Source organism: Arachis hypogaea, chromosome 20, assembly GCF_003086295.3.
Source record: "Arachis hypogaea cultivar Tifrunner chromosome 20, arahy.Tifrunner.gnm2.J5K5, whole genome shotgun sequence".
Taxonomy (NCBI): Eukaryota; Viridiplantae; Streptophyta; class Magnoliopsida; order Fabales; family Fabaceae; genus Arachis; species Arachis hypogaea.
The window spans coordinates 85,379,804-85,394,118 of NC_092055.1; the positions used below are offsets into that span (position 1 = coordinate 85,379,804).

The 14,315-nt window shown below is 41.0% G+C and overlaps 2 non-coding genes across 2 annotated transcripts; one reads left to right on the forward strand and one right to left on the reverse strand.

Moving 5' to 3' along the window:
- The first annotated feature begins 4,766 nt into the window (after positions 1-4,766).
- Positions 4,767-4,870, forward strand: LOC112788461 (small nucleolar RNA R71). The gene has a single exon (XR_003195823.1). It is a non-coding gene; the product is annotated as a small nucleolar RNA R71 (small nucleolar RNA).
- An 8,772-nt stretch (positions 4,871-13,642) lies between these two features.
- Positions 13,643-13,749, reverse strand: LOC112788363 (small nucleolar RNA R71). Its single transcript, XR_003195729.1, has one exon. It is a non-coding gene; the product is annotated as a small nucleolar RNA R71 (small nucleolar RNA).
- Between the last annotated feature and the right edge of the window lie 566 nt (positions 13,750-14,315).

Here is a 14,315-nt window from a genome sequence, read left to right on the forward strand (position 1 = left end):
ATTCACCAATTATCATTTGATTATTAAGGAACGAGACCACCTCTTATTTATTGCTTGGTTCTTCTTAATTCTTGGGATCCTGCTTCTTCTTGCTTCCTGCCTCTTTTTGACCACTTGTGCTTCCTTTGTCTTTTCTTATGAGCTTTTTCCAGAATCCAGCCTTTTTCATCGTTTCTTCCACTCCTTTTTCAAGGATCATTGCCTTGTTTATTTCTCCTTCTTTCCTCCCTTTGAAATACTCATCATAAGCTGGGAATGCTGGGTCCATCTTGTGTAGATGTTCCCCTATGTAGTTAAGCTTGATTTGCGAACTGATGTTGTAGTCAGCTTGGACTGAGTATCTTGCATTCTGTAAAGTGGTGGCTTCCTTGATTGCCAAGACATTGGCATCTTGGTGTTGGCATATGTGGCTGAAGGATTCCTGTAAGTGTAGATTTTGTTCCCTTTGCAGATCAAAGAATCTTGATTCAAAGTTCCTTTGCATATCCATCATTTTTAGATGAAAGTCTTCTTGTCTTTCCTGAGACCTCATGTATTGTTGAGACATTCCTTCCATGATTTCCTGCATTCTGCTCATATCCATGGGGTCTCTGGGAATTCGTTGTCTTCTTTCAGGATTTGCTTGCTCTTCTTGCTCTTCTTCTCTGTCTTCTCCTTCCTGTCTTTCTTGTTCTGCTTCTTGCTCGGCTTCCACTTGTTGCCCTTCTTCATTTCTTCTTCTTGTATGTCTTGGAGGAGTTGGGCCAAGAGTCATTCTGTGTGCAGTTATGGCCAGCCCAGGATATAGCCAATTAGGTCTTTCATCCTCAAGTGGTACTTGGGCATCGATGCATAGTCTAATGATGGTGCTAGGGAAATGAAGCCAGGATTCAGGGTCACTTTTCTCACTAAACTCTTGTATCTGTTCAGCAATGAGTTTATGAACTTTGATCTCTCCTCCAACCATAATGCAATGTAGCAAGATGGCTCTTTTAGGGACTATTTCTGAAGAGTTTGCAGTGGGTAGGATGGATCTCCTAACTATTGCATACCACCCTTTAGCTTCAGGTGTTAGGTCTCCTCTTCTCAAGACTCTTGGAGCCCCTCTTGTTTTTCTCACCCATTCAGCTCTGATGGCACAAAGGTCTTCAGCAATAGTTGTATAGTCAGGTTCTCCTCTCATCCTTTCGTCATAACTTGCTTGGCTGAAATGTATGTTTTTCAGGCCAAGAGTTTTCATGATTGCTTTGGGACTGAAGTCAACTTCCACCCCTCTCACATAGCTTTTGTATGTGGGGTTCTTGGTTTGATCCTCCCTTACTGCATTTGCATAAAACTCCTTCACCAAGTTGATGTTGATTCTAGTGATTGGCTTAGTTAGGAGCTCCCACTTCCTCTTTTTGATCTTTTCCCAAACACCTGGGAACTCATCCTTTTCAAGTTCAAAGGGGACCTCAGCTAGTACCGTTTTAGGTCTCATCCATTCGGCTTGAATCTCATGGAACACTGATCTGTATCTCCATGCATCGAATCCCCTGTTTTCCTCCATTGGCTGCTTGTCTTTTCTTCTTTTGTGGCTAGATGAAGCTGCCATTTTGGTAAGTGACAACTAAAGTTGACACGGTGAAGCAAGAAGTGTTGTTGGAGGTGTGGTGAGATTGTTTTCGGCAAGAGATGGTTATGCTATGATGAAGGAAAAAGTGTATGAAGGAGGATTGATGGTGTGGGACTCGTTCCCCAAGTGGTTCTTTATAGTGCCCATGAGTGAAAAATGAACGGCTAGGGTGGTTTGTGAAGGGTGGCTTGATGGTAAATATATGAATTGTAGATAAGGACGATTGGCTTTTCATTTTCTTGGAAGTATTCTGGATGCATTAGGTTGTACATGTAGCTTTCTTTTCTTGCAGAACTTCCTTTTCCCATGTGTTAGTTTCAAAGATTTATGAATTTTCTTTTTGACCAAGCACGTACCTCCCTTTGTCTTTTTCCTCCATTTTTGTCTTTTCTTTTGTACCTGCACAAACAAACAAAATTGCTATCATTTTTCGGTCCATGTGAATTATGAATAGTATTTGCACATGTAAATCAATGCTTGTCTTTATGAGCTTATAGCCGTGACATTCTACATGTATGCACACTTATTATTTGGACACCAAACTTAGTTTTTGGTTAAGTCTCCTGATGACATGACATCCATATTGGTTGTCCTTAATGAGTGTGCATATTTCTAATAAATCATAGTCACCTTGGCTCTTTGATTCTAAACAAAGTAACTACCCTAAGTAATTGAAACTAAAGCATTAAAACATATGAATGGTATACTTGTCATGAATTTTGAAATCCAGAGGAACTTCTTGCTTTTCATAAACTGTGTTCAAAAAGAACACCAAACTTAATGTTTGGTTGTGCACCTTGAATGAAAGATGGAATTCAATTTGAGTAAGATTTGGGAGTGCCATCAGGCACACCAAACTTAGAGACCAATTGTAATTTACATGCACGGTTTAGTGCACTTAATCAATAGTTGTCCTGAGGATTCAAGTTCATGCATAAGAAACCATACTTTATTAGATGTAAAGCAAAGCATTAAAGATTAAGGATACTAAAAACATGGGTTGCCTCCCATGAAGCGCTTCTTTAACGTCACTAGCTTGACGGTTGTCCCTTGTTAGGGTGGATTGTAGTGCTTGACGTCCTCTCCTCTCACTATGAAAACGTCCCCTCTTGATTCATTCATGACCTCTAAATGTTCCAAAGAAAGAACTTTCTTGATTGTGAACACTTGAGGGAGCTGAGAAGGAATGGTCTTGAGGCCAGGTGGGATTGGCAGATAATGACTTGAGATCACTTTATCTCCTGGAGAAAAACCTTCAGTGGGAATTTTCTTGTTTCTCCATCCTCTTGGCAATCTCCCTATCACTCTTCCCTTTCTCTTGAGGATTTCTTCATTGACCTTTATGTCAGGAGGATCCTTCTGATCTGTTTCCACTGATTCTTGTGGCTCTAACTCTTGCAACTCTTGTTTGCCTTCCAATGACTGTTTTAGAGTCTCAGCTGCTGGATTACTTTCCTCCAAACATGGATGGCTACTATCATCTTTGGGCTTTTCAGATTCTGGTTCAGGCTCAGATGCAGGTTTGAAGACTTTGAAAATGAGCTGTTCATCATGTATTCTCAGAATTAGTTCTCCTTGTTCTACATCTATGAGCGCTCTAGTAGTGGCTAGAAATGGTCTGCCCAGAATGATAGGGTGTAAATAGCTTTCCTCCATGTCCACAATGACAAAGTCTGTGGGGAAATAATAATCTCCTACTTTCACCAGCACATTTTCAACTACCCCTTCAGCTTGCTTCTGAGTTTTGTCAGCCAGTTGTATGATTACATCAGTGGATCTCACCTCGTTCAGTTGTAGCCTCTTCATAAGAGTTAGAGGCATCAAATTTATGCTAGCTCCTAGATCACAGAATCCTCTGTCAATTTTTGTTTCCCCTATGATGCAAGGGATATGAAAACTTCCTGGGTCCGTTTTCTTAGAGAGTGTGTCTTTCTTGATGAGAGCACTGCATTCTTTGTTCATTGTTACCGTTTGTCCTCCCTTCAAAACTCTTTTCTTGCTTAACAATTCCTTTAAATACTTGATGTGTGTGGGCATTTGATGAAGAATCTCAAGAAAGGGAATATTGACATGCAGAGAATTAAATGTCTCTAGAAACCTTGAATAGGTTTTCCTTTTTTCACCTCCTCCTAACCTCTCAGGAAATGGTGCTTTTGGTTGGTATACCTCCATCATGCCTTTTTGCAGATCCTTGGCTTGCTCAGTTCCACTTTCCTGCTTAACTTCTTCCACATCTTCTTTCAAGATTTCTGGTTCCTGCTGTGAGGACCTGATTCCTTCTTCTTCTGAGGCTTCCTTCAATATGGTGATGGCCTTGCACTCTTCCCATCTTACTCTCTTTTGTTCCCCCTTAGGATTCTTTTCTGTGTCACTAGGGAACACTGCAGTTGATTTGGGTGCCTGTTGAGATAGCTCTCCTACTTGAGATTCCAACCTTTTGAGTTTTTCACCATGGTTTCTTAAGGTAGTTCTCACATCATCCCTGAAGCTCTTCAATTCAATTATGTCTTGGCTCATGGTTGCCATCATTCCTTCCATCCGGTTTAATTGATCTTGAAATTGTTGGTTCGGATTAGGTTGGATATGTTGATTATTTTGGCCATGATATGATGATTGGGGGTAAGTGTTTTGTGTGGCTTGGTATGATTTTTGGTTGGAGTTTTGGTATGTGGAGTTGTTTTGTTGGTTGTGGTTGTAAGGTTTGTGGTTTTGTGGTTGGGTTTGTTGGTTTCCCCACCCAAAGTTTGGGTGGTTTCTCCAGCCTGGGTTGTAAGTGTTGGAGTGTGGATCATATGATTGCCTTTGTTGGTTTCCCACATAGTTAACCTCATCCCAATCACCTCCTTCAATGCCTACTTCCTCTTGATCTTGTGTGTGTATTGCAGCCACTTGCTTTGTTTCTAATTGCCTGGTAAGCTCTGCTAGTTGCTTGGCAAACACCTTGTTTTGGGCTAGAATTGTATCAACATGGTTCAGCTCCATGACTCCCTTAGTGTTGTGCCTTTCTGATGCATAGTAGTACTCATTCTCAGCCACTGTCTCGATCACTTCAATGGCTTCTTCCACGGTCTTTTTCTTGTTCAATGAACCTCCTGATGAATGGTCTACAGCCTTCCTTGATTCATAAGAGAGCCCATCATAGAAGATGTGCAGTTGCACCCAATCATGGAACATGTTTGGTGGGCATTTCCTTGTCAAGTCCTTGAATCTCTCCCATGCCTCGTAGAGAGTTTCACCATCTTGTTGTCTAAAAGTCTGGACCTCAGATCGAAGCCTATTGACCTTTTGTGGAGGGTAGAAACGTGCCAGAAACTTGCCTTCCACCTCATCCCATGTGGTTAGACTCCCCCTTGGGAATGATTCCAGCCACTTAGCTGCCTTGTCCCTAAGTGAAAATGGGAACAAAAGCAGTTTATAGGCATCTTCCTGGACTCCATTGGACTTCACAGTGTCACAAATTCTCAGGAATTTTGTGAGATGTTGGTTTGGGTCTTCATTAGCACTTCCTCCAAAGGAACAATGATTTTCCACCAATGATATTAGCTGTGGCTTGAGCTCAAAATTGTTGGCCTGAATGGGTGGTTTCTGGATGCTACTACCACAGTTCCCAGAGGTTGGGTTTATGTATGAACTAAGAACCCTCCTCTCAGGAATGGCATTGTTTCCATCAGCTCTCTCATGGTTGTGAACTTCTCTATCCATGTTGAGATCTAGAGCTTCCTCAAAATTGTCCTCAGATTCTCCTTCAGATTCCTCTTCTCCCACTACTCTCTTCCCTCTGCTTCCCTTCTAAGTCTATGAAGGGTCCTTTCCGGTTCGGTATATGGAGGAGTTGATGTCTCTCCTCTCCTACCTGTCATACAAGAACACAGCTCAAACACAAACAAGTGAAATACTCTTGGTTAATGGAAGAGTATGGTTAGATCAATTGAGGAATTAAATCAAACAGTTAGTGAGTCAGTGAGTTAGTTGCATGGATTTAAAGGCATAAAGAAGGAAAGCATGTAACCAAGTGCAGAAATTAAAATTCAACAAGTATCTAGAACAGAATTAATCAAAGCAAGAGAAAATTGCTCAATCTAGTTAGCTTCCAATTTGAGAATTGTCAATCGAAAACCAATCCCCGGCAACGGCGCCATAAACTTGATGCGCATAAACGTGTTATGCTACGATTTAGGAAATTGCACGATCGGCAAAATTCCTTCCGGCAAGTGCACCGGTTATCGTCGTCAAGTAAAAACTCACAATAGAGTGAGGTCGAATCCCACAAGGATTGGTTGAGTGAGCAATTCGGATTAGAAGTGTGTTCTAGTTGAGCGGAATCAAGATTTGAGATGAGAATTGCGGAATGTAAAATTGGCGGGAAAAGTAAATGACAAGAAAATTAAATGGCTGAATCTTAAATTGCATGAATTAAAGAGCAGAATGTAAATTGCTGAAATTAAAAGGGAATGGGGATGATTGCAAGAATTGAATTGCAGAATGTAAAGAGAAAGTGGAAATCAGAAATGGGGAATTCATTGGGTTTAGGAGATATTGAAATCTCCGAATCAAAACATGTAAATCTCTTCCTCAACCAATGCATTCATTGAATTTTGCTTGGCAATCTTATATGATTGGATCCCAATTCCTTGGCTCACCAATGCTCTCTAAAAACAAACAAATTCCCAATCCCTTGGTTTAAATGTTCATAAGAAGAGATGATGCTTGATCACTGATTATACCACACAATTTCATGAACCACAATTTGGTAGGATTACATGTCACAATATCCATCCAAACCCCAATCCAATCCACTGTGAGAAAGCTTCTCTAGCATGAATCCTCCATTCCTTTCCCAAGGCTCCGAAGGATTCCAAGTATGAGTGGTCTCTTTCCCAAGACAACTACTCAATGGAATTAGATCGAGAAGCTTTCTAACGAAATTCAAGAGAAAAGATTGAAGAAGAAGATAAACTATTATTGATTCATTGAATTACAATAGAGCTCCCTAACCCAATGAAAAGGGGGTTTAGTGAATCATAGCTCTGAATTCAATTACAAAGAAAAGGAAACTAGCTAAAAGTGAAAAGTAAAAGTCCCTCTAACTTAACTTTTATCCTATTTATACACTTTCTATATTGAGCTTCAGTTGTGCTTCTTGGGCTTTGAGGCCTCTCCTTGCTTTCCTTTTGCCTTGGGTTTATGATCCATAATCTTGATGAGGTTGTTGATCCAGATCCTGTAACATTTATTGAGCCAACTTAGTGATAATCAAATAATGACACATGACTCAATAAATTGAGATTTCAAACTCATCAATCCTTCAGGCCCAATCCCATAAACCATGATATTCAATTGGGTTTCATACCAAAGTAAGTTTAAGTTAATACTTGTGCTCAAAGACTAACTTAAATCACAATATTTTTGGCCCAGAAACCCTTTTCAAGAGTGGCGTTTAAGTTGTAGTTTAAGCTTAAACTGCAACTTAAACGCCAGACACTTCCAGTGAGGCCATTTGTAGAAGCACGTTTAAGCTTCAGTTAAGGTTAAACTGAAGCTTAAACGTGGAAATGGAAGAAGGTAGCCCTGGAGAGTAATGTAGTCGAACACGTTTAACCTCCAGTTTAAGGTTAAACTGGAGGTTAAACGTGGAAAAGGAATGAGGCATCCTGGAGGTCGAACACGTTTAACCTCCAGTTTGAGGTCAAACTGGAGGTTAAACGTGGAAAGGGGTGTAGGCATACTGGAGGTCGAACACGTTTAACCTCCAGTTTGAGGTCAAACTGGAGGTTAAACGTGGAAGCTTGGAATGGTGGCCCTGGAGGTGTCGAACACGTTTAACCTCCAGTTTGGGGTCAAACTGGAGGTTAAACGTGGAGATGGAGAGAGCAACCCTGGAGTGAAAAAACTATCGAACACGTTTAAGCTCCAGTTTGAGTCAAACTGGAGCTTAAACGTGGAATGGCCCCTGGTACTCTTCCTGGTTCTGGCGTTTAACCTCCAGTTTGAGGTCAAACTGGAGGTTAAACGTGGAACTCCTCCCTGGTTGGCATACTCATTCTGGCGTTTAACCTCCAGTTTGAGGTCAAACTGGAGGTTAAACGTGGAATGCTCCTTAAGTGAGGCTTTTCATTCTGGCGTTTAACCTCCAGTTTGAGGTCAAACTGGAGGTTAAACTTCAATCCCAGCATTTCTTATCCTTCATGATTTTGGCGTTTAAGCTCCAGTTTAGGCTTAAACTGGAACTTAAACTCCACATGTGATATACAAGCTTCCTTTATTGATTTTGTTGCTTCCTTGCTTAGCCTCTTCTTCCCTGAAATCATCCAAACAATTGCATCAAAGTCTTGCAAAATTTCATGAGAAATCTTTCATTCATAGCATTTAAGTAATATAACTAAAACTCATGGAATTTGCATCAAAATCATATTGTTTGGATGGTTCATTACTTTGTTCTTCATTTAACCATTTTTGGTTACTTTAAGCTCAAGAAAATGCATAAAACAACTAAAACTAACAGAAAAATGCTAGTGAAACTAGCCTATGATGCCTTGGCATCAGTAATGAGACTTGGGAGAATGAACCTCCATTGCTCACTAAAGAACTGGATGACTTGACTAGGCAGAAATTACCTCTGAAGAGACAAGATCCTGGAAAGTTCTCAATACCTTGTACCATAGGCACCATGACCTTTGAGAAAGCTCTGTGTGACCTAGGGTCAAGCATAAACCTCATGCCTCTCTCTGTAATGGAGAAGCTAGGGATCATTGAGGTACAAGCTGCAAGAATCTCACTGGAGATGGCAGACAATTCAAAGAAATAGGCTTATGGACTTGTAGAGGATGTCTTGGTTAAGGTTGAAGACCACTACATCCCTGCTGATTTCATAATCCTAGAGACTGGGAAGTGTGTGGATGAATCCATTATCCTTGGCAAACCCTTCCTAGCCACAGCAAAAGCTGTGATTGATGTTGAGAGAGGAGAATTAATCATTCAAGTGAATGAAGACTCCCTTGTGTTTAAAGCTCAAGGATATCCCTCTGTAACCATGGAGAGGAAGCATGAAAAGCTTCTCTCAATACAGAGTCAGACAGAGCCCCCACAGTCAAACGCCAAGATTGGCAGAAAGGGGTATTTTTGCACGCCACTTGGTGCAGGGATGAGATATCCTTGACACCTCAGGATCTGTGGACCCCACAGGATCCCCACCTACCCCACCCCTCTCTCTCTTCTTCACCCATTCACTAATCACTTCAATACCTCTTCCCCAAAAACCCCTCACCTATCAAATCCCACCATTCTCTTCACCACTCACATCCATCCTTCATAAAATCCTACCTACCTCACCATTCAAATTCAAACCACTTTCCCACCCAAACCTACCCATAATGGCCAAACCATACCCCCTCTCCACTCCTATATAAACCCATCTTCACTCCTTCATTTTCACACAACATACACACTACTTCTCCCCCTTGGCCGAAATACTAAGCCCCTTCCATCTCTTCTATTTCTTCTTCTACTCTCTTCTTTCTTCTTTTGCTTGAGGACTAGCAAACCTTCTAAGTTTGGTGTGGTAAAAGCGTTGCTTTTTGTTTTTCCATAACCATTTATGGCACCTAAAGCCGGAGAAACCTCTAGAAAGAGGAAAGGGAAGGCAAAAGCTTCCACCTCCGAGTCATGGAAGATGGAGAGATTCATCTTAAGGGTGCACCAAGACCACTTCTATGAAGTTTTGGCCAAGAAGAAGATGATCCCCGAGGTCCCTTTCAAACTTAAAAAGGGTGAATATCCGGAGATCCGACACAAGATTCGAAGAAGAGATTGGGAAGTTCTCACCAACCCCATTCAACAAGTCAGAATCTTAATGGTTCAAGAGTTCTATGCCAATGCATGAATCACCAAGAACCATGATCAAAGTGTAAACCCGGACCCAAAGAATTGGCTTACAATGGTTCGGGGAAAATGCTTAGATTTTAGTCCGGAGAATGTAAGGTTGGCATTCAACTTGCCCATGATGCAAGGAGATGCACACCCCTACACTAGAAGGGTCAACTTTGATCAAAGGTTGGACCAAGTCCTCATAAACATCTGTGAAGAGGGCGCTCAATGGAAAAGACATTCAAGAGGGAAGCCGGTTCAACTAAGAAGGTATGATCTCAAGCCCGTGGCTAGGGGATGGTTGGAGTTCATCCAACGCTCAATCATTCCCACTAGTAACCGGTCTGAAGTTACTATAGACCGAGCTATCATGATCCATAGCATCATGATTAGGGAGGAAGTAGAAGTTCATGAAGTTATATCCCAAGAACTCTACAAGGTGGCGGACAAGTCCTCTACTTTGGCAAGGTTAGCCTTTCCTCATTTCATTTGTCACCTCTGCAATTCAGCTGGAATTGACATAGAGGAGGACATCCTCATTGATGAGGATAAGCCCATCACTAAGAAAAGGATGGAGCAAACAAGAGATCCCACTCAAGGGATAAATTTTCCTCCACAAAACTATTGGGAGCAAATCAACATCTCCCTAGGAGAATTAAGTTCCAACATAGGACAACTAAGGGTGGAGCACCAAGAGCATTCCATCCTCCTCCATGAAATTAGAGAAGACCAAAGAGTCATGAGAGAGGAGCAACAAAGGCAAGGAAGAGACATTGAGGAGCTCAAGCACTCCATTAGATCTTCAAAAGGAAGAACAAGCCGCCATCACTAAGGTGGATCCGTTCTTTAATCTCCTTGTTCTTTATTTTCTATTTTTTTCAAATTTTTATGCTTTCTGTTTATTTATGTTTGTTTCTTTATTACATGATCACTAGTGTCTAAGTGTCAGATGCCAGGGCATTTTGGCCAGTTTCATTGACCTTTTCTTTACTGTTTTTAGGGTAGCTTCATGCATTTTCTTAGAAAATAAGCTAGTTTTGGGTAGATATTCACTTATATCTTGATTCAAGCATACATGTTGCACTTTACATGATTTCATGAGGATTTTGCATGAATTTAATGACAAATTGGATGTTGCATTTCCCATGACTTGGACTAGAACTTTGATGCACTTTATTGCTTAATTTCAGGACAAAGGAAGCAAGGAAGAACCACGTTAGCAGCCACGTTAATCTAACTAACGTGACCTCTAACGTGGAATGGGAGCTAACTTGCAAAGTTAATGAGAAAAGTAATCACCAATAACGCCCTCGAAGCCATCATAACCCACATTAAGAGTCACGTTAACTAAGTTAACGTGAACTGTAACGTGGAAGAAAGAAAATGGAGCCAACATTAGTGACACTTACCTTTGTCACTAACGTTGGACCAAGCTCATAAGTGGCCACGTTAAGAGTCACGTTAACTTAGTTAACGTGGACTCTAACGTTAAGAAGCAAAAAGAGAAGCCAACGTTAGTGACATTCACCGTTGTCACTAACGTTGGCCAAGCCTCATTAAGCCACGTTAACACCCACGTTAACTTGTTAACATGGAAGCTAACGTGGAGATAGCATGTGATCGCCAACGTTAGTGACACCTACCTTTGTCACTAACGTTGGAATGAACCCACACAAGGCACTATGAGCCACGTTAACTCCTACGTTAACTTAGTTAACGTGGAAGCTAACGTGGATAAGGGAATGATGAGCCAACGTTAGTGACACTCACCTTTGTCACTAACGTTGGAGATGGCTAGCATTGCTACGTTAGAAGCCATGTTAACCTAGTTAACGTGGACTCTAACGTGGGAAATAGGGGCACATTGGAACGTTAGTGACAAAGGTAAGTGTCACTAACGTTCTCGAATGATTGGCAAGCTAACGTTAAGAGCCACGTTAACTAAGTTAATGGGGACTCTAACGTAATAAAGGGGGAGGGTTCTCAACGTTATTGGGAAAGGTAAGTCCCAATAACGTGTGTGAAAGACCAAGAGGCAACGTTAGTGGTAACGTTTGTGCCACTAACGTTGAGGTTAACGTAGTTCATACTTGGGTAAGGAATGTTAGTGAAAAAGGTGATTGTCACTAACGTTCTCAAACCACACTTTCACTTAACTTTAACACCACTAAGGTCCTGAGCCAAGGTCTCTGCCCACTTCAAATTTTCTCTCTGCAAGTAAAGCTAAGCCCAAAGAAGAAGAGAACTGCTTCAAACTCAAGATCCAAAGGCCCATACCCAAGACTTGAAGAGCCAATTAGAAGATCAGAAGAGTAGTATATATAGGAGTAGCTTTTAATTAGTTGAGGAGAGCTGGAAACTTTAGGGAGCCTTTGGCATAGAACTACTCTCTGTATTTACTCTACACTTCTAGTTTTTCTTTCATCATGTATTCTCCATCTTTGTTTTCATTTTCCAGAGCTATGAACAACTAAACCCCTTTCATTGGGTTAGGGAGCTCTGTTGTAATTTGATGGATCAATATTAGTTTTCATTCTTCTTCTTCTATCTTTTCTCTTGATTTTACTAGAAAGCTTTCGATCTTCATTCAATTGGGTAGTTATCTTGGAAAAGAAGCTATTCAAACTTGGATCTCTTTTGAACCTTGAAAGAGGAATGAAGAGATCATCCTAGAAATGCTTTCTCATGCTGGACCAAATTGGATTTGGATGGATATGTGACTATAATCCTTCCAACACTTGGTTTGGGAAATGCATGTGGTATAATCAGTGACCATACTTCATCTCTTCTCATGAGCAATTGACCAAGGAATTGGCTATTGATCAAGATTTGAGAGATTGAATTGCAAGGAATTGTAATTCAATCACTTAAGATTGCCAAGGAGATCAATGAATGCATTGATTGAGGAAGAGATGAAAATGAACTTGATATGGAGAATGCAACATCTCCCGAGCCCAATGAACTCCCCATTTCTGATCTTACCCATTCTCTTTAATTTCTGTCATTTACTTTTATGAGCAATTACCCCATTCCCATTTAAGATTCTGTAATTTACTTTCCGCCATTTACATTCAGCTCTTTATTTCTAGCATTTACTGTTTCTGCTATTTACTTTCCCGACATTTAATTTTCTACAATTCTCAACTCAAATTCTGGTTCGCTCAACTAGAACATTCCTCTAATTAAAGTTTCTTGATCAATCAATCTCTGTGGGATTCGACCTCACTCTATTGTGAGTTTTTACTTGACGGCGAATTCGGTACACTTGCCGAAGGAAATTTGTTACGAGACAAGTTTTTCGTGCATCAAGTTTATGGCGTCGTTGCCGGGGATTGATTTTGAATCAACAATGATTAAATTGGAGGATAACTAGATTGAGCATTTTTAGTTTGTTTGATTTATTTTTCTGTTTGAGTAATTTACTTTCAGTTTTAGTTAATTTCTTCCCTTCCCCCTATTTTTTCATTTTTTTTAGTTATTTACAATTCAGTTCACTAAGCCACTAACTGTTTGATATGTTGCATCACTCACACTAACAGTAATTCTAACAGAAATACTTTCTGCATCTATTTTCCTTGCTTGTGCTTTGTTGGTTGTACCACAGGGAGAAGAAGTGGGGCTTCAACTTCCTTTGATTCTGAACCTGAGAGGACCTTCCTTAGATTAAGGAGGGAAGCAAGAGGAAAAAGAGTAGTGGGTGCTGAGGAAGAGGAAGAGTACTTTGAACTAGACATGGAGGAGAATATGGAGAACCATCATGAAGAAGAGGCTCACAACCATGGCAGAGAAGGTCTAGCAAATTATGTTGGGCAAGAGAGAAGAGTTCTGGGTTCTTACATCAACCCAAACCCAGGAAACTGTGGAAGTAGCATCCAAAAGCCAACCATACATGCCAACAACTTTGAACTAAAGCCACAACTCATCACTCTTGTTCAGAATAATTGTTCATTCGGAGGAGGTGTCCAAGAAGACCCCAATCATCACCTAACCACATTTCTGAGGATATGCGATACTGTGAAGTCTAATGGTGTTCATCTTGACACCTATAGACTACTTCTGTTCCCTTTCTCACCCAAGGACAAGGCATCTAAATGGCTGGAGTCCTTCCCAAAGGAGAGTTTAGCAACCTGGGAAGATGTGGTGAACAAATTCTTGGCAAGATTCTATCCTCCTCAACGGATTAATAGGCTGAGAGCTGAGGTGCAAACATTCAGGCAGCAGGATGGTGAGACTCTATATGAAGCATGGGAGAGGTTTAAGGACCTAACAAGGAGGTGTCCACCAAATATGTTCAATGAATGGGTGCAGCTACACATTTTCTATAAAGGCCTTTCCTATGAATCAAAGAAGGCAGTAGACTACTCATCCGGGGAATCTCTGAACAAGAAGAAGACCATTGAGGAGGCCATAGATGTCATTGAAACTGTAGCAGAGAATGACTACTTCTATGCCTCCGAAAGAGGGAACACTAGAGGATTGATAGAGGTAAACAATATGGATGCACTGCTGGCCCAATACAAGCTCATAACCAAGTAATTGACTGACCTCACTAAGAAGATAGAGAGGAACCAAGTAGCAGCAATCACCACCTCATCAACGATCCAAGAAGAAGTGAATGAAGAAGCAGAGGGTAGTCAGGAGCAAGCCAACTACATTGGGAATTCACCTAGACAAAATCATGACCCATACTCCAAGACCTACAACCCTGGTTGGAGGAATCACCCAAACTTTGGATGGGGTAATCAACAAGATCAAGGCCAAGATCAGAGACGTTACAACCCCAACAACAATGCAGCTCACCAACAATTCACACAGAGAACATATCAACACTACCATAACAACATCTCTCCACATCCAT